This window comes from Mustela nigripes, chromosome 13, assembly GCF_022355385.1.
Source record: "Mustela nigripes isolate SB6536 chromosome 13, MUSNIG.SB6536, whole genome shotgun sequence".
Taxonomy (NCBI): Eukaryota; Metazoa; Chordata; class Mammalia; order Carnivora; family Mustelidae; genus Mustela; species Mustela nigripes.
Window position 1 is genome coordinate 101,135,586 of NC_081569.1, and position 21,420 is coordinate 101,157,005.

Below are 21,420 nucleotides of genomic sequence, written 5' to 3' on the forward strand. Positions count from 1 at the left end.
TGACTTACTTGAAATCGTAATATGGTATCACTAAAAAGTCAGAATACTTCACCTGAAAGCGATAGTTTTACAGTATACTATTTTATTTATTTATTTTTCTTTTCTTTTCTTTTCTTTTTTTTTTTTAAGCTTTTATTTGTTTATTTGACAGAGACAAGGAATTTGGGAACAAAAGCAGGAGGAGTGGTAGAGGGAGAAACAGGTTTCCACCTAATGGAGACCGGGATGCGGGGCTCTATCTCAGGACTCTGGGATCATGAACTAAGCCAATAGTATTTCCTCCAAAGTCAATAGCTTTACTTCATTATTTTATTTTGTAGAGGGAGTCCCCCTCCTCTGCTCCCTCAGAAGGCACATTTAATTTTATAATAGAAGAGATTTATCAGAGATTGCCTATATAAAAATAAAATTTTGACGTATTCTATCGTCTTTTAAGTAAATTTTACTTGTATTTATAGGTGGCTGTACAGTCTGTGGTATGCCCCATGTGACTCTGTATAAAACTACACACTATTTCTAGAGGCGATAACTAAAGCCAGATAGCTGCCTCAATTTAAGCATATCCCATATAGAGAATGAAAATATAAACCCTCCCATAGGAGAGATTATAAATTGCCTTGTTCCCTCCAGTCATACACATTTAATATCTGTCTCTATTGTTCTTTTTAAAACTATTCAGTTATACTTTCTTATTGTTAGGGGGAAAAAAATCTTTCCATAGCTCTCCCCTGAATTAGGTGACAATGCCTATTTTTCCTTTTTGATTCTTTCGCATTTCTTAAGTCTTTTCTGAACAGGAAGATCACATACTAATATACCACCCTTCTTTTCTTTTCTTATTCCATTAGAAGCCCATTCTGCCAGTTATGGTTTTGTGTCATTGTATGAAGCTCTATGTTTTGGTGATTGGGTCAATAGCCATGAAAGCATAAGATCTGAGTGTGGGAAAGCCCCCTCCTGCGTGAGGCCATTTATTGACTTGTTCCAGAATTTATAATATGAAGACTTGACTATTGTGAATTCCTCTGGTTAAGCTAAGCTCTTATAGAATTAAATATACTATTATTGATTTCTTTTTGCTAAATTGATGTGATTATTGTTTTGACAATTTTGAGGCCCTATAATGACTATGTTGTCACCAATCCTATGGTTGTGTATTTTTTCCCAATATAACAATGCACAGTTTTAAGGGCACTGGATTTTTAAAAGTATGTGAAATTTCTTTTTATAAGGTAGCAGGAGAAAAATAATGTCCTTTAATTGCAAAAGGTGAATTTTGAATGTGAGCTATAGTGAACCTTGAAGCCAGAGTTTGTTTCTAGTGGATTTACATTTGAGTAAAATGTATCCTTACTTCACGGATGTGTCAAACAACTTATTCAAACTCTGATGAATTTTAAATATATATTTATAAACCAAAGGATTTTTAAAGGTGCTGAAACTAAATAGTTAATAAATGTGGAGATGTTTAGATATGGTACTCTTATTTGTGATTCTGTGACAATAAAGGAGGGAACATGAAAGGATCATTCATTTCCTTGAGGTAATAGATTCTGTAGGATATATACGGTGTTTCCTTCCCAGAGGTATATGAAAAGATTGTAGCTCCCCAAACACGATAGGCTTTTTCAACCAAAAATAAGTACAACCGTGCATTCACGTACGTAAATGGTCAGTAAGTTATATTACGAGAACATGCAAACATGAATTTCTATGTCAGTAATTTCACTGCAAGTAATAGACCATTTTCTTCATTCAAAGACAGGAGTTCAGGCTGATTTTTTAAATTATGGGAGGAAAAGCCTGACAATTCAGAGGAAAGCAGTGTAGGAAGATAGTTTAGTTTAGCCCATTCCCTAGAGGCTTCACATTTTTTGTCTTCCGTGAAGTTGAGAAAATGAGCAAATGTCTGGAATTCTATGTACTGATGCAGTCATTCTGATGAGTCATTATGTTGCACCATTAATTTCAAGAAGTCATCCAACCTCTTTTTCCAAGAGCGTTCTGACGACCCCTAGTCGCACATCATTCTACAGGACTAAGAGCGAGGTCCTCTTAATAACTTTAAACTGGAGCACCATTCGACAACTATTCCCAGGAAAATTCTTACCTCCGCGACTCATCACTGTGCCTAGTGTAGAAGTTTCTTGAAAGTTGAGTACCTGTTTTAATCTCAATATACACTATGTTTACACAAGTTCATTGAGGACTGTATTGTATGGGAACGGACTCAGAGCCTTCCCAGCATTAGGATGAATGATGTCTTTTTGGTATGTCCCTGAGTTTTTGGAGATTCAGTAGGAGAGCAGGTGTTCTTTAAGGAGCGATTCCATTCATTAGCCTGTTTTTTTTTCCCCCCTCAAGGAGTTCACAGTTGATTGTGCCCAAACATTATTAGTCTTTTGGTGACAAACATGGTAAGAATACAAAATTAAATGCTTTCAAATTAGATGAGGTGGCTTCTGGCGTAATTCCGATTACCATTGGCCTAGAGCTTTATAGTGTTGCTGATGTGCTTTATCTGTACTAGTGTGCTGGAGACAATTCACACCAGCACCCAGGAGCTGACAGTGCACACCTCTTTCCAATTAGACTTTTGAAGACTTAACTGTGGTAGCCGGAAATCAGCCATGTTGGGAGTCTTCACACCAAGGAAATTGGCACCCTGCATGTCCTCCTCTCCACTCTCTAGAGCCAGTTATTAATAATACTTTTACCAACACACTGCTGCTTTCAAACCAAGACGTACAAACTCTGCAGTTTTGAGATTTTTAAACTATCTACCCAGGATTGATCACAAAGGAAATACCAAATAAGGCTTTTGACATTAAGAAATCACAGGTTTAGCCAAACTACTTCCCTCTACTCAAGCATTTATTAAACTTGCTTCCTTTCAAACTTAAAAATGAACAAGAGATTTTAAACCTGGGTTAGAATAGATAAATATGTTTTAAAATGTATTTTTGTATTGTATTGTATTATTATTATTTTTGTAATGTATTGATTTAATAGATACTTCTGGGTGTAGGTCTTTTCCCATTTGGAGAAAGCCAGTTGCGGTTACTAAGGAAGATTTCCTTGGGACTGCTCATCTTGCCTGGCGCGCAAGAGAAGTGGGCCAACAAGATGCTTTCCACTTTTCTTTTGTTTGTTTTATTCTTAAGATAACACTTGTTCTTTGGAAAATTACTTACTCAAAGATGGCTTGGGCAGAAAAGAAAAATGTTTTACTTCACTATTTATTGGATCTCTGTAAAGCAATGTACTTCTTTCCTAAGGCTTTCCATATAGTAGGGCTAGCATCGTATAAAAAAGTCATGTCTTGAATAAAAATATATAACTTTCATTAGAAAGATAAGAAAGAGCCCCTTTATTGACCAATATGTCACTTAAATATGTGTTGAGGTAGATTTGTAGAATTATTTCCAACATGAATACAACTGCTGTCAAATATATTTACAATGATTTAAAATGGAATGAATTATAAATGGAAAAATTGCTAGGAATGATAATCTACTTATTGATATAATTAATAGATAACTATTTCAAGTCAGTAGTTAATTAGCCAGGATCAGTTTCTGATATTCAGATATAGTTGTTATCAAGACTGAAAATGATAACTCTCTTCCCACAGTATCCTAAATTATATTTAAAATCCTTTAATCCCTTGGGGCAGAAGGGGTAATCTTGAGCTCCTGGCTTCTCATTTACATTTTTCTTTTCTAGCTGTGTCTATAAGACACATCTTAACTTCTAGTGCATTTTATATAACAGGTGTTCTTTCCGTATGTAGCATATATTGAAGAAATGACCAGAACAAATTTAATACAGAACACATTAAGAAATCAGAAAAGGGATCATGCTTGTGGCTAGGAATAACCTTTTTTGTTTGAGCTGGAAGACAAAAACAGAAACAGGCAAGTCAGTTAATTTTTAGGAATAATGTCTTCTTTTGGATTTAGGAGATGCTTTTCTGTTTTCATTGATCTCTAGAGAACGTTTGTCTTCTGGATGACCTTAAATGTAGCCCCATGAATGCTGCCACCATGTCTCTAATTCAGCCGCAGCTTGATGTGAGGTGATGCTTAGCCATAAGACCCTGTTGGTCCTCTCTTACACCAGGCATCCCACTAACACTCACAGTTACCTTTCGTTGGGCACGACATGAAGAGAGCCTTCCATACATCAATCCGTGAGGTCGGCATCATCATAGGTTAACTTGCCTCAGGTCTCACAGGTAGCAACTGTAGAGCCAAAACTCGTCTGCGAAGGGACCCAATATCACTGCCCACCGCAGAAGGTTGTTCTGAACACTGAAAGAATTAGCCATTGGAAACAGCCCGTAACATTGCCTCTACAACAGAAACAAGCAATGGGTATGTCTCAGCTGTTATCTCCCTTGCCAGTTTAGAAACACTTGCTCTTGCTGCAAAGTGGGATGGTTTTGACTATTTTCAGGTCTGAGGTCTTTTTCTTGAAACTGGAATTAAACCAGATAGGAAAGAGGTCCTAAGGACTATGTGCTAAAGCCATGGTGTTTCCTCAGCAGACTGAGGTGTAATTTTAAATTGCACCTAAGAAAAGAAAACATTGCTCCTTTCCCTTTTCCTTATGTGCAACTGAAGTTTTACACCAGATCAGGTGACAAAGGAGAAAGGAAGAGCTGACATCTGAGAGCTGTTTTGAAGGCGTGACCTCTAGGAGAAGGTCTCGTGCATTGCAACTCCCAGATTTCCTGTTCAGATTTTTTTTAAATAGCAACTCTTGAACTCAAACAGCACAGTCACAGAATAGCCTTCCCTCGCTGGCACTCACCACAGAGAGCCCAATAAGGCTCATTTTTAACCCACATGGTTAAAATGCCTGAAGACTGTTGCCTTCGTGTTACCTTTCAGAATGCCTTTTTTTTTTTTTTTTTTAAGATTTATTTATTTATTTGACAGACAGAGGTCACAAGTAGGCAGAGAGGCAGGCAGAGAGAGAGGAGGAAGCGGGCTCTCTGCTGAGCAGAGAGCCCGATGCGGGGCTCGATCCCAGGACCCCGGGATCATGACCTGAGCCGAAGGCAGAGGCTTTAACCCAGGCGCCCCGGGAATGCCTTTTTGAAGTACATACGCGATCCTAGATTCCATCCTTTCTTTCTAGTTTCCCGTACCCAAAGAAAACCTATCTACCACCTAAAATGTATACATATCGATGCTTTGTAATGTGTTGTCTACGAGGAAAAAAAAGGAAAACCTGATTTCGAAACCATTAAGTGAGAACTGGACTCATTTTTGGTTATGCCAGTGAAGCAGGGGAGGACAGTTTTTTGGGGGAGAAGCAATTAATCTCTTAATAATTATTTTTATTCATTTGGGTTCCTTTGTGTTGCTGGTAATATGTGAAATTTAGGATTAGAATAATGAATATTTCATGGAAGAATTTATCTCTGGAGGAAGGGAAGTATTTCACTGAATTTTTTCTGTATATAAAAACGTGTTACCTATGCACAATCTTTGTGATATTGACTTAAAAAAACGAATTTTCTTGAATGGATAGAATTTTGTGGCAGTGACACTATGCTGTGGCTTGTAAACGAGGCGAAAAAAGCACTTTCTATGAAGGTTATGTTGTTTTTGTTTAAATTAGAAATTAATCATTTAGTGTTTGTTATTTTGTCATATCAATTTTGGTGTTGTACCGAGAAGGCCACAGTTACAATGTCTCTCTGCCATTTTTGCGCTCTCATTATCTAGTTCTCAGAGAACAGTTTTCTCAGATAACCAGGCAACTAATGGAGGCACTATTCTGGGAAGCAGGATGGGAGATTACGATGAGCCTCACATGAACGCTTGCGATGTTATCTTCAAACGAGCATATCCGTGAAGTTGTACTTTGTGTTAAAGGCATTGGCTGGACACCTGTAAACCCTTAAAAAAATGTCCCGGTTTGCCTTGACATTGAGGACCTTCAAGAAATGGCAGTAGCCCAGGTTTCTGCAAGACAGAGTCTTGTTATGTGCTCCTGCATGTAAAGTGTAGTGATGCCGGCCAGGGAAAGTCTCCTGGCCCTGGAAAAGCATCTTGGCCAGTGGCCCAGGGGGCGGGGGGTGTCTCAACCTTGGCTGCCTATGGGGTCATCCAAAACTCAAAGTATTCCTGACTCCCGGTCCCAATCCCTGGGACTGTGATCTCCTGGGTCTGCCATATAGCCTGGAGACTGGGACTTTTACTTCTCTTGTGTGTGTTCTGTGGAGGAGCGGCAGCTGAATCAGCTGGGAGCCTGTTTCTAAGGCAGTCTCAGGTCCCACCCAGCACAGCTGAAACAGAGACTGCATTGCAACAAGAGCCCCAAGTATGTACATTCAAGTCTGAGATGCACTTTTGATAGCCCAGGGTCCTAATGGCACCTGGAAATGGTTTAATTCTGTAGCTGAAAAATGAGTTGATCCAGAAACTACTAGAACTTGCTGGATGGTGTCTAGAATAGGTTTTAAAAACAGGTTTTGGGTGGAATGAGGATAAGCTTGATTTGGACTTGCTGAATTTGAAGTAAGGGTAAATATCAATGTAGAAATATACTGAACATAGTTGGGGATAGCAACCTGAGAGGTCCTGGCTATTACAGCTTACCTGCCTTTGGAATCTCTTGACCTGGAATGTTCTCATTCTTTCTACTCTCCCTGAAGCATTGGAAGGAAATGGACGATGACTGCCCATGGCCCTTCTCCTCTAACTTAACAACCAGGGAGAAAATAAGAAGGATGTTTCTACTTTCATAAGACCTTAGGGTGAGGGCACAGTATAATGGATGGTATCAGGAGGAACTGGTTTGATTTCATGTATTCCTATTTAATTTCCATCGAGTCCTCTCCCATCACATGATAACTTACATGTCAGTTTGTGATGTGGGGAGGAAAAAGACATCAAACGTTACGGAATGACTATTTTTTTTCTGGAACCACTTCCATTGACTCTTATTATACAAACTCTCACTGAGCCAGGGAGCCCAAGAATTACTGATCTAAGACCTTTTGGAGACCACCTGCTTTGACATCTATTTCAATGCTAGCAGGAAATTTCAGAAACAACCAATTTAACTGAGCCCAAATGATGTGCTCACTGAGGTTTGGTAAAACGCCTACAGTTGAGACCTAGAAAGTAAATGCAGTCTTCCCTCTGAGTCACTTGTGACTTTTAATAGATTTTGAGAACTGACAGAATTGCCAAGAAAGCAAGTAGTTTTATTCATATGACTGTGCAGTTATTCTCAATTACCAAATTCAATTGATGAACACCACAATTATTTTGTAATGTAAATGGCGACCTGAGAAAAGAGATTTTATTTATTTATTTATTTATTTTGGGGTGGGGAAAAGTAACCATAAATTACTAAAACATGAAGGATACGACAAAGATATACAGTGATTAAAAACGTATATATCAGGAAAATCAATACCACCTTTCAGAGTGCTTTTCAAATGTAAGGATTTTGTAGGCTAATAGAAGTCTTTGGATCACATATCTGGATTTGACAGCGATAGGCGTCTGTTTGTTCTTTAGGATGAATTATGGCATGGGTTTGGTTTCCCATACTGTCTCTAAATGCTGTGCTACTACAGCAAACAGCCCAATTATTTCTTTTTAACACTTATTTATTTTTTGGTGGATGGCTTCCCATGTTCCTCCTTCCCTAGGCGCTCTCCCCGCCCCCACCCCGCCCCAAAAGGCTTTCAGGAGATTAGGCAACCCAAAGAAACTGCCAATGATAGTGTTTTGCTAATTCTATAAATATTTCTGTAAACTTGACTAGAGTGAGACATAATTTCAGCAATTGGAGTAATGGGCTTTCCTGCTGCTGTGTGCATCCAGATTACAAGCACTCCGCCTTGCTAAGTAATTACTCCCACAGTTGCTGCCTCGCGACACTGTCATTAGGCTTCCCTACACTAGGTGTGGGGTTGTAGCAAACAGAATGTAAACACCGCCGTTCTGAAAGGAGCTGCCCCCACGTTCAGTGAACATAGCCAGAATAAGTTTCCTTCCAGAACCCGGAGTACTGATTTGTTGGTAGACCCAGGTGGGGTTTGTTTGTTGATACACTGTTATTCTTCTGGTCCCCTGGTGATGTTTATACAAGGAGAGGTTAAATCCATCACGGGATGCCTCTTTAAAAATTTAGTTCCGGAATTTGCAGGTCTTCTCAGAGAGAAGGCCCTAAACAGTGGTTTGCCTGTTTTGAAATACCGAGTCCTCAGGAAGTACCGAAGGAATAGAACTTTGTAATAAAACAATTTTTTAAAATTAAATGTTCTGCGTTCCTGTGTGCAGCTTTGTTCGTCGGGCATGTTCAGCTCGTAACTACTGTCTCCCTTGCCTTGTTCTCCCCACTTTCTTCCCTGCTACATCTCTCCAGACACTGTACCTCTCTGTCCTACACCAATTTGATATCTCTGTGACTTCTGCTTAAAAACTTCTGGTTGGGGGTGCCTGGGTGGTTCAGTGGGTTAAAGCCTCTGCCTTTGGCTCAGGTTGTGATCCCAGGGTCCTGGGATCGAGCCCCACATCTGGGCTCTCTGTTCAGCAGCCTGCTTCCTCCTCTCTCTGCCTGCCTCTCTGCTTGCTTGTGATCTCTGTCTGTCAAACAAATAAATAAAATCTTTAAAAACAAAACAAAACAAAAACACTTCTGGTTGTTTCTGAAGCATGCTTAGCAGGGTCTGGGTTTTGAGCCTGACCCAGGTTTGGAATCGACTGTGTGTCAGACCAGATGGCCGCTCCTCTGTGAGGTATGGGCATGAACTTGTGTGTGTCTGAATGACCTTGTCCTTTTAGACCCTAGGTTTCAGGAGGTCAGGAGAGGTAGTAGCTCTACTTTAATTAACACCCTACGTTAGCCCGAGACACAGGGTCATTAACACACTAACAGATGTTAGAGTTTATCTGCTTTCCATAGAATTTCACTTCCCACAGGTTACTGTATTTCTTTCATGCTGATCTATATTTTAATGGCCTCTAAATTGTCAATTCAGAGGGTAATTAGTTCTAATTCGGTGTTAATGCTATGAACATAGAGTAAGCAACTAATTGACATGGCATACTACCAGCTAGAATTTAACGAACTTAAACTTCTTAACTCTCGCCCAGCAGTGAGTGATACGATGATGGAGGTGCCATGGAGGACGGCAGGGCAGCTCTTCCTCGGGGTGCTCTGGACCTCGTGAGTGGTGAATGCGGTGCTGATGGTTTGCTGACGGCCCACCGCTTTGACTTTCCCAGTCCAACAGCACTCCCTTAAACCTACTTTAGGAAATACCGGTCTAAAAACCTAGATGCAGATTTTAGCACATTCTTGTTTTCAGTCGCATTTGTTTGTTTTTCCAGCCAGATACAAGGAAATCCTTGGAGACTGCAGGAAACACAAAGCGAGCGAATAACCATTCCCTACATCCAACAAATCTAGAGTCTAATAGGAATGGCAGTACGGAGCACCTGGGTGGCTCAATCAGTTAAGGTTCTGCTTTTGGCTCAAGTCATGATCCTAGGGTCCCGGAATCGAGCCCTGCATTGGGCTCCTTGCCCAGTGGAGAGCCTGCTTCTCCCTCTGTCCCTCTGCTGCTCTCCCTGCTTGTGAGTTCTCCTTCTCTGTCAAATAAATAAAATCTTAAAAAAAATAAAATAAAAGAAAGAAATAGCAATATATTCACCAAGCAGTGCTTAATATTTTATCTCAGACCTCTCCATGTATATGATTTCAATTGATCTTTACCATGATTGAGGTCAAGGCAGGTATTATTATACCCATTTTATAGTTGAAAGTACCAAGGTTCGGGGAGTTTACCTAACTTGTCTGTGATTATGTGGCTGGTTAAGTGGTAGAGGCCAGCCAAGGGGTTGAATCTTCTGACTCCTGCACCAGAGCGTTCCCTGATCACATCCTACTTCTCCGGTCTGTTTATTTATGTAATCTTATTATGTGATTCTAAGCAATTGCTGTTCCCTTAAAAATTCAGAAAATTTATGTAATCATAACCCAGCGAATGCACCACCTTTTCCCCTCCGCACTCCCTGACCCTCGAGTTAACAAAGCCCGGTCTTATACTTAGCTCTGTTGTAGCCGGAATCTGGAAGACTATCTTGGAAAAAGAGGTAAAGAAGCATGGAAAGCAACAAGAATCAGATTGAAGAGTTCTTTTTTGTTTCCTTTAGAGAACATTTCAACTGCTGCCCTAAGATGTCAGTGCTAAGTTTAACCCAGAGTAGTTTCTCAGAGAGGAAGCCTGTCCGTCTCTCTTGCTGTTCCCTGGTTGATCGTGGCCTGGGCTAGTCTACCAGAATTTTCGTTGGTTCATTTCAGATGATTTCACACCTGCATATATGAGACACAGTCTTCATGCCTGGTTTGTGTTCACGTGTTTGACTGTGATTTATCTTTCCGTTTACTATTGCTTAGAAGCTCCCCCAGAATGTTGGCAGGAAAACAAAGACAAGGAGATGGAAGGTGTGGGTTCTGCGTGGGTGAGCGGCTCTGCTATGGTGTGGGCAGGGTAAGGAGTCCTCGTGGAAGATGAGATCTGTGTGTCCCCAAGGCAGTTTCTTTCATCTTTCTCTGCCGTCCTCTGGCTCCTCCCAGCCGCCAGGAGATGAGAGGGCCTGAGTTCTATTTGTGTCCCTCTGGTAGTTTATTTGTAAACTGCAGGTCAAAAAGTAATATTATGTATAAAATCCCGACTGGACAATTGCTCGTTTCATGCGGGGAGAGAGCGTTAAAGGAAATCAGCTGACTTCCTGACTTGCTGAATGAAGTGCGAGTTTTAGTTTCTATCCTGTTAGGAAATGACATGTGAATAGAATACTTGTAGAAGCAGGCTTTTATTTTTGTCAATGGCTGGAAACTTGTAAAAAAGAGAAGAGAGGTCTGTTTATTTTAGCATATCAAGATTCGTATCTTCAAAACAAAGGCAGAAAGGAGAACTTCTGGATCCTTTGGTGGTCTCTGTTGGTCCTGAAATTCCAAGTCTTCTCTCCTCCTGCCCGGAGCTGTTGGGTTGCCGCGGCAACGTGACTCCTCCCCCACAACCCTGTAAGATTAACTGGATACAGATTTAGCAGCAAGGGAGGCCAAGATCAAAATCCAAATTTAGGGCACTGATCACAGAAAGCGGGGGGTGGGGGTGCTGAGGCCGAGGACAGCTCAGCGTCCCTCTGCAGGGCTGCACGTGAAGCGATGGGCGTTTGGCCCTGATGGCTTAGGTGCCGCTGCTCAGGACCCCAGTCAGCCCTGGCGAGCTTGTCTGCCACTCAGCAGCTGGGGCGCCCCCAGGAAGGTCGTTTTGGATGACTGTGTGGATGAAGAATATTTAGTGCAATCTTTAGCGTAACCTGTATCTAATGAAACTGCTGGTGCTCTGAAAGTCAAGCATGAGACTGTTTGGGCGAGGAACCATAGAGAAGGACTTTGAGTAGGTGCTGCAAACATAAAGCTACTCTGTCTTCCAGAGTGCTGTCTGGAGTGGGGGGCCTGGTGACCTTAAGAACCCTGAAGGTGGTGAGAGCGTAACCGTTGCTCATGTTGACTGGGCACGTCCTACATGCTCAGCACTTTAGAACACATTTACTCCTCATAACAACCTTTTGAGTTCGGTGCTGTTATTTGAAAGACAGGGAAACTGAGGCGGGGGCAGTTTGTGAACGGACCCGAAGTTCTGTGGTTTGTAAGTGGCAGACTGGGATTTGAACTTTTGTAGTGTGAACCTGAATCCAGGGTCTTTATTCTCATAAAACTGCCTCCAGAGGATCTTTACTTATCCCCTTGTGGGCTCGCAGATAGAGTATTCCAGAAAAAGTAACTATTTTCTTAAACATGAATGTCGTTATAGGTTGAATTGTGTCCCCTCAGAAATGCTGACGTTCTCACCCCCCAGTGGCTGTGAATGTGCCCTTATTTAGAAATAGGGTCTTTGCAGGCGTAATGGAGCTAAGATGAGGTCATTAGGTGGGCCCTCGTCCAATGACCGGTGTCCTTACAAGAAGAGGAGAATACGCGGTAAAGACAGACACACTGGGAGCATCGTGTGACCACAGGGGCAGAGGCTGGAGGGATGCAGCTGGGAGCCAAGGGACGCCGAGCCAGGAGTGACAGCCACCACCAGAAGCTAGGAAGAAGCAAGGAAGGATTCCACCAGAGTCTCAGAGGGAGCTAAGGCCTGCTGGCTCCTTGATTTCGAACTTCTAGCCTTCAGAATAAGGAGAGAATTTAAGTTCCTGGGTTTGTTAACAGCCGTCCTAGGAAGGGAATACAAATATATGCTTATTATACCAGAGTCAGTCGAGACAGAGACATACAGAGTGACAGATGAACATTTCCTATTCCACTTTATCTCCCCCTTCCCACCATACTGCTAATTGCTAAGGATGATTTGTCTCCTTTATGCATATATATTCATATTCGTTTTTATATAATGGGCCTATATTATATGCATTTTGCTGTAAGCATTTTTTTTTTTTTTAAGATTTTATGTCTTTATTCCAGAGAGGGAAAGAGAGAGAGAAAGAGAGAGAGCAGGGGAGGAGTAGAGGGAGAGAATCTCAAGTAGGTTCTGCGCTGAGCGTGGAGCCCAGTATGGGACTCAATCTCAGGTGCCCAAGATCATGATCTGAGCCGAAACCAAGAATTGGATACTTAACTGACTGAGCCACCCAGGTACCCCTAGCCTTATTTTTGAGTTTACTTGTGGATCTTGGAAATCTGTAAGTTTTTAGCTTATTTAATGGTAAAATGCATATAGCATGAAGTGTACTGGCTTAAACACTTTTTTTTAAAGATTTTTTAAAAATTTATTATTTGACAGACAGAGATACAAGCAGGCAGAGGGGCAGGCGGGGGCGGGGGTGGGTGGGAAGCAGGCTGCCCACTGAGCAGAGAGCCCTATGCAGGGCTCGGTCCAGGACCTTGGGATCATGCAGGGCTCGGTCCAGGACCTTGGGATCATGACCTGAGCTGAAGGCAGAGGCCTTAACCCACTGAGTCACCCAGGCGCCCCATGGCTTAAACACTTGTAAGTGGACAGCTCAGTGGTATTAACTACACTCCGTTCTTGTGCAATCACCAACATCGCCCATCCGCAGAATACTTTTCATCTTGTAAAACTGAAACCTTGCATCCATTAAACAGAAATTCCCCATTCTCCTCTCCCCTTAGCCCTGGGCAACTACTCTTCCACCGTCTGTCTCTAGGAATGTGACAACTCCGGCAATGTCCTAGAAGTGGAATCATAGAGCACTTGTCTTTTGGTGGCAGGTTTATTTCACTTACCGTATCCCCCAGGGTCAGCCATGTTGCAGTGTGTGTCAGAATGTTCTTCATTTTCCAGGCTGCATAGTATTCCACCATTTATCTGTACCATGTGCATTTCTCCGTTTATTTGCTGAGTGGCTCCCACCTTTTGGCAATTGTAAAGAATGCTGCTATAAACATGGGTGTGCAAGTGTCTCTTTGAGATCCTGCTTTCAGTAATCTTTTGGTTATATATACCCAGAAGTGGCATTGCTAGACAGACGGTATCCTGTTTTTAATTTGGGGGGGACTTGCCATACTGTTCCCCACAGCCACACCAAAGTTTGCATTCCCATCAGCAGTCTCTGAGGCTTCCAATATCTCTACATCCTCACCAACACATGCTATTTTTTTTTTTATAGTAGCCATCTTAATGGATAGGAGATGCTATCACATGGTGGTTTTGATTTGCATTTTTCTAATGGCTAGCGATGCCGAGCCTCTTTTCATGGCTTATTAGAGAAATTCTCTTTAGAGAAATGTCCATTCATATCCTTTGCCTGGCTTTATAATCAGGCTGTTTGGTTTTTTGTTGTTGAGTTCTGACAGTTCTTTATATATTCTGGGATATCCATCCCTTAACAGGTATTCTCAGAAACTAGAACTCACACTTCATTCACTCTTGCCACTAGCTGAGAATACATTCATACATTTTCCTGGGAAGGGGGTCACAGATGGAGAAACACTGTATTCCCATCTCAGGCTTGTAGTGATAGGTAGTACCAGACAAGGGCTATTGCACTCTGTCAGCTTTCCTAACAGAGGAAGCAGCATGTATTAACCAGGCTTCTCCAGAGAAATAGAATCAATATATGGATTATATTTATTATGAGGCATTGGTTTACACGATGTGGAGGTTGACAAGCCTCAAGATCTGTAGGGTGAGTCAACAAACTTGAGACCCAGGGGAGCCAGGGATTTAGTTCCAGTCTGAGGCCAAAGGCCTGAGAACCAAGAGAGCCTGTGTTTCAGTTTGTGTACAAAGGCAGGAAAAAGCTGATGTTCTAACCCAAAGTCAGGGGGGAGGAATTCTTCCTTTCTCTGGAGAGAGAGTCAGACTTTTGTCCTCTTTAGACTTCAACTGATTGGATGAGGCTCACCCACATTAGGGAGGGCACTCTGCTCTACTCAGTCTACCAATTTAAATGTTAATTACATCCAGAAGCACCTTCATGGACACATCCAGAATAATGTTAGACCAAATAATGGGGTACCCCATGGTCTAGTCAAGTTGATACAAAGTTAGTCATCACATGCACTGATAAATGATACATCCTTCTCTGTCTTGCTAATTGGTTTGAAAATGAAGAATATTCTCAGGATCATCATTTTTTGGTAGGTTTTATGGTCTGGGTCTGTTATTGGGCTCAGTTCTTTGTATCTGAAGATATGAACAGACAAAGCATATCTGTTGGGCTCGTGGAGGTTGTTTCTAGGGCAGATGTTCTCTTTAGCATCATGCAGCCTCAAAGAGGGAGTTTTCCCCTGACCGAATCAACAGTTTTTATAACCCAAAATTACATACCCAAAACAGTGACGGAAGCTTTGTAGATTTCTGTATAGCATTACAAAATCATTCCTGGTTTTTAAGCTTTGAATTTTTTTTTTTTTCTTTATAACCTTACCACTTTTTGCTCATTTGCAGCATTTTCTGACCTTATCTGACCCCAAGTAAAGTCCCATGGGAAGTAGGGCTTATCATTGTGAATATTGCTTATTTAGAATCTCTACTTTCAGCTGTTAATAGCATGGGCTCTTTGAACTCAAATCTTACTTTTTCATACTAAAAATTACTGTTGATCTGAAACATTAAAAGCTTTTGTGCATTTTTGATAAGAAGCTTCTTACTGTTTTGACTCTGATTATCTAAGCCTTAGCCTCTTGGGCACTGATTTTCATTTGTTCATTCATTCATGACTACTATGCTCAGTTTTGGGGCTGTGGAACTGAACTCCTATTCATGACTCCTATGCTCAGTTTTGGGGCTGTGGAACTGAACTCCTATTCGTGACTCCTATGCTCAGTTTTGGGGCTGTGGAACTGAACTGCATGCACACAGCCCCTGTCCACATGGAGCTCGCATTCTAATGGGGTCTAGTGAGCTTGTATACTTAGTACAGTAAGTATTCACTGCCCTGCCCACAAAGAAAATACAAATAATTTTAGACAGTGACTCTAGTGAAGTCATAAGCACATATTAAGAAATAAATCATTTATTAGTACATAGATAAAGAAAATACAACAGATGTCATGAGAAAGAGTGATGTGGGTATGCTCTTTTGTTCTTTTGTAAAACCTCAGCAATCTGTTTTCAATTATTTCATTCTTTGAATAAGCAATGGGTATAATGTCTGTGCATATACAACAGAACCAAAAGGCACAAAAGAGTATGCAGTGAAATGTTGGTTTTCTTCCACCCCTGCCCTTAGCCACCTGCTTTTCTTTTTTAGGGTAGCCACTGTTTCCTATATAGTGTCCTACTGCTTCTTACTTGTCTTGCAAACATATATATTTGCCTTCTTTAAAAAGCACTGTCCTATACTTTTTTTTTTTTTTTACTTAATAACATGTCTTAAAGATGAGTACATATAAATATGTTTTGAATGCCTTTAATGGCCACATAGTATTTCACCATGATACATGTACTGGGAAGCATTAAAGTATAAAGACTAAGAACTTGGGGTCTGAATCCCCCCTTTACCACTTATTAGCTGCACTTCTTGGGTTGGTTACCTAAACTCCCCTTAGCTTTCTGCTCACAAAGAAGGCTTACAATACTACTTAGCTCTTAAGGTTATTAGGTATCAAATACATTTATTTTATTTGTTATTATATATAATAGTTTATCTAAGGAGTTCTTACTGATAGACATTTAGGGTGTTCCCAGCCTTTTGCTGTTAGAGGCAACACAGCAATAAATAATCCTGTAATATATATCATTTCACACATGTACAAGTTTATATTTAGAATGAATTCTTAGAAGTAGAATTGCTGGGTCAAATGGCTAGGTATGTGCATTTAGGTTTTGATGGATATTGCCAACTGGCTGTCTAATGAATCCAAAGTATAGTGCATAAGAGTGGGTAGGTGGGGTGGAGGCAGGGGCTACTCTACGTTGGGTGGTCAAGGAAGATTATTCTGTGGACGTGACATTGAGGATGAGTCCCAGATGATGAGCCAGCGGCCATGTGAGATCTGGGGTCACAACAGCTGGGACTATGCTACAAGGCAGAAGTAGTAGTCCTGGTGTGTTCAAGGACTGGAGAGCAGACAACGACAGCTGACGGCTAGTGGATGAGGGGGAGGGTGCCTGACTTTGAGTTGGACAGGAAGGCAGAGTTCATATTGACTTAAGAGTGTGTTCTAAGTGGAATGGAAGCTATTCGAGGGTCTAAAGGTTGGTTTTATCAGATCACTCTGGTTGTGAGGTAGACACTAGACAGTTGAGGGCAAGTGGAAGGAGGCAGGGAGATTAGTGAGGAGCTATTGCAGTGACTCAGGTGAGAGAGACCATGGAGCTCGGGGGCATGTGGTGGTAGTTGGGACGGAGGAAGTGGAGTCTGCCGGCTTTGCTGATGGATTGGATTCGGAGGACGAGGGGTGGGAGCAGAGTTGCAAGGAGGAGGAAGACAGGGAGAAGAGAACTCAAGGATGATGGTGCCCTCTTGGGTCTGTCACTCACTAGAGGTGTGACCCTAGACGATCATCTCACCTTTCTATGCTTTACTGTCCTTTATAAAATGAGAATAATCTCAGCATTCTCATATAGTGGTTATAAATAAGTGACTCAATGTGTGTGTGTTAAGTGCCTTCAGTTTGGGACATGTTGAATTTGAGATCTTTATTTACTCCCAAGTCCACTGTTAAATAAGCAGTTGGATATACAAGTCTAGAATTCAAGAGAGTAATCGAGGGTGGGGATGTGGACTTGGGTGTTGATTGCTCTACAGACCATCAGCCTGGCATGAAACTGCATGAGGTCACCAAGGGAGCGAGGGTAGAGGAGAGACAAGGACCAAGAACGGAGTCATTTGAGCATTGAGAGGCTGGGAGAGCGTGGGAACTAGCCAGGAGGATGAACAGGAACCACCAGTAAGGTTATGTTCACTTGGTTCTAAAATCCTAAAGGATTCCCTGCAGATGAAATTTCCTTCCCAGTCGTTTTGTGTGCCACTCGGGATCTTTGGAATTCTTGAAATTCTTACTAAGAATTCTTCATATGCCAAAAAACAATGCCCAGACTCTGTAAACTCTCTGCTAATATGTTCCTATAGTAAGGAAGGACTCGGACATCAAAATAGGTCTGTTCTTGCACCCAGTCCCAACATGGGTAGCTTTTTGCCAAATGGTCACCATCCATACATCCTTTCTTCCTGGAAATGATATAAATCCCGGAGGCTATTTTTGCTACAAGAAGATTACGGCACAACATATGGAGTCCTCACTCTCCAGGAGCAGAAGAAGTCTTGTCTTTGCTCAAGCAAGCCACTTGGTGAATGCCACAGCCTTGGGGCAACTGTGAATCCTCGTGATTCACAGGTGATTATACCAGGGAGCTCCAGCACGGAACAGCTGGTGTTAGGAGCATACTAACCTGATGTTTCCATAATGTTGTGCATAGAATTTGCCCCATTTGTCATACTGAGTTGGCTCTGTTGATCCTATACAAATTTCTGTACCCATTAATATTTTACCTTGAACAAAGGCAATAGAATTCTAGAATATTGACGTCCTGAGGGTGAATATTTAGTGATTGGTATTATAAACTTTTAACAATATAACTATCCTCTGTCTTAATGAGAATAAATGTGGGGAAAAAAGAGAAGTTAAAATAATTATCAAAGAGGCTGTTAAATTCCTTGATTTAAGGGGCACCTGGGTGGTTCAGTTGGTTAAGTGTCTGCCTTTAGCTCACGTCATGATCCCAGAGTCCTGGGATTGAGTCCCACATCAGGCTCCCAGCTCCATGGGGAGTCTGCTTCTCCCTCTGACCTCTCCTCTCATGCTCTCTCACTCTGTCTCTCTCTCGAATATATTGAAAAAAAATTTTTTTTAAAAATCCTTGGTTTAAAAGCATAGTCATCTATAAGTCCTTGGTTTATAAGAATATTCATCTGTAAGTAAAATTGTTTCCATTACTATTCTTTGGACAACAAGAGAGGGTTTTTTTGTTTGTTTGTTTGTTTTAAGATTAAGCCAGTCACTTACTATAATGTTTCAGGATAGGTTATACTCTGAGTTATAACAGAATCTCAAAATTAACTTCTATTCTCATGGAAACTATTCATAATCATTTCTAGCCAGGCTAGAAATTGAAAAGTTGGTTCTGTTATCCGGATCCGGTGTCTACTCATGTTCTAGGGGAGTGGATGTCCGGCCATGCCTATTTTCAATGCTGTCTTCGAAGAAACGTTCCTCCCTAAATCAAACAGGGTTGACTTTGCCTTTTGGCATGTTTTATTTTTTAAAATCTGACTAAGTTTAGGCTTATTCACCATAGGGCTCAGAATCCCATTCATCTCTCTAGATGCTGGAGTAAGGTTGGCATGCCAGAGGGAGGGGACACTGTTCCACAGATTTGTGGGCCATGACACATGGCAGTCGTTGACCCCAGCAAAATACTGGAATCTCTTCAAGCTTCTGTTTCTTCACCTCTGTTATGGGGGAAATAACCTGCATCACAGAGTTATTGCAAGAATTAAACAAAATAATTGGCTGGAAAGTTCCTCACGCCGTGCTCCATGCTTAGGAGCTTGGAGCCATGGCAGCTTCTTGTGACATTCTTGTCACACTCCAGCCAGCCTTCCAGTCTTGAAGACATAAGAAAAGAAACACGGTGGTTGAACCCCCATGAAATCTCTCAGCATCTGTGCTTCTCAAGCATGTCTGCGCTCTTACCTAAAACATCTTGCCTTTACTTCACCACCCTACCTTCTGTCTCAACTGAGGCATCAGGGTTGGGGATGAGGGGATATCGAGGTGGTAGGGGGTAGCCAGCCTTGCTGGGCGGGGAGGGGCCAGGGGGGAGTGGGTGGGGGAGGGGGTCCTTCTCACAGCAGCCACCAGCCAGGCCACAGGAAACAATGGCAGCCAATGTGGCCTAATGGGGTGGGTTGGTGGTTCCCTTCCTTCCCTCCAGGAGGGCTCCTCATACTCAGACTGTGTCAGCATTTCTATGTAGATCTGTGTCCCTTGTTCAACCCTGGGGTTTTTAGATTATTTCTCCTTTGCTTGGGGATTCCAAACAAGTTAGTTTATTCCACACTGCTTCCATTTCCTCAGGATGCCAGCAGTGGCTAGTACTTGCCTACCTTTATTAGGTGTTTTAAATGTCGAATTGGTGTTGATTAACACACACACACACACACACACACACACACACACACAATTACTTGCTACCAGGTTGTGGTTGTAACACATCTGGGTCACTGACGAGGTAATAAAGAGGTCTTAGCATTCGGCTATCGACAAACTACTCCCTTTTAAAATGCCAAATCTTTGCAATTGTGTTTATTTTTGACAGAATACATTTGGCTGAAAAACGCCAGCATGCATTGGCTAATTAAAGCAGAATATTTGTGTTTGATAAAAAGATAACCTACATATTTCGTTTACCGCGTGCTTTTAAATCATCATATGCAAAACCTGTTACCCTGAGCAAATCAAGAAAGAGAGTGACTAGTGTTGGCCTTACCCCAATCAAACAAAACACAGTACAGGATTACTGCCTTTTTTCCCTTTCCTCAGAAATGTTTTCTTTCTCTATCTACCCCTCCCTCCACCCCCCGCCACACACCCGCCGCCCTCTGTCTCCATCCCTCTCTTGTAATAGGACCTGGCAGCCTTTGTGCCATGGGCTTCCATGTTTTACTCTGGTTTTGTAAATTCTTTTTCTTGGCCGTAAAGATCTCTGAAATCTCTTATCTGTGTTTGGGATAAGTCCCAATTGACACAGATTCAGTTATTACTGATGTAGAAGGAGAAGACTATGGAACGGCAAAGACAGTGTCAGGATGTATGTATCTCCTTTTGGTTGATGGTCCCTTAAGACAAGCCTGTTCGGGGACTCACCACTGAGGAAACCTGTTCCCCGTGGAAGGGACCCCTTTTCCGAATTGATTCTCTTCTGGGTGGTCGTTTCATTGTGAAGAAGTTGGCAGTTTTTTTTGCAGACTTACTGTTTTCATTAGCAGTCTGGTGGTGACAGCTAGCTTTAGCTGCTTCCTCCTGTCGTTGCTCACAGGAATGGCGCTGAAGGCTCAGAGGGGGCACAAGGCTCTTGGGGTGGCAGCAGCTTCATCAGTGTGCTCTGACCCCAGCCCTCCACTGTCACAGCAGTGGGGTCGTGCCTCCGAGAACGAGAACATTGCTGATTAGTGTGCCTGGTGCACTGGGCAGGCTGTGAGGGAAATGCCATGGTATGATCTCTGTTGATTTCCTAACAATTACATTCTCCTTGCTTCCTACTGGCCTTCGCCTTACACACAGAATACATTTTGTCTTCCATTATGAAGAATGTCCTTTTGGTCTTTCCCGGTAGGATTCTTGTGGGCTTCTTCCAGCATCTCTAACCTCATCCCACTCCCGGTCTTGAGCCTTTCCTCTCTTCGCTTCACCCTTTCAGTCCTGCTGAATAAATGCTTTCCTTTCACGTCCTCATTTCTTTTAAAAGAATCGATTTGTTTACTTGAGAGAGAGAGGGAGTACTGGCACGATGGAAAGGGAGAGAGAACCTCAAGCAGACTCTGCTCAGCGTGGAGCCCGGGTACGGGGCTCGATCCCATGACCGTGAGATCATGACCTGAGCTGAAACCAAGAGCCGGGAGCTGTGCAGACGCCCCTCACTTCCTGATGTTTTTTTCCTCTCTCCCAGGAGTCTACTAAAAAAATAAGTATGCGCTCAGGGAGAATTGCACTTAACCATGAATTAAGCTGTCTGGGTCTTAGTTCATTTTCTCATCTGTGAAATGGGGATAATAACATTACTTACTTCATCATTGGGTTATTGTCAGATTGAACCAGATAGAACAGATAAAGTGCTCAGAATAGTGCCAGGTATATGATCGTCACTCAGTAAAGACATTATCATGTCCTTCATCACCA

At 42.0% G+C, this 21,420-nt stretch overlaps 1 protein-coding gene across 3 annotated transcripts in view; it reads left to right on the forward strand.

Moving 5' to 3' along the window:
- SAMD4A (sterile alpha motif domain containing 4A) overlaps nt 1-21,420 on the forward strand; it is a 207,686-nt gene that overhangs the window by 41,564 nt on the left and 144,702 nt on the right. The window lies entirely within an intron of this gene.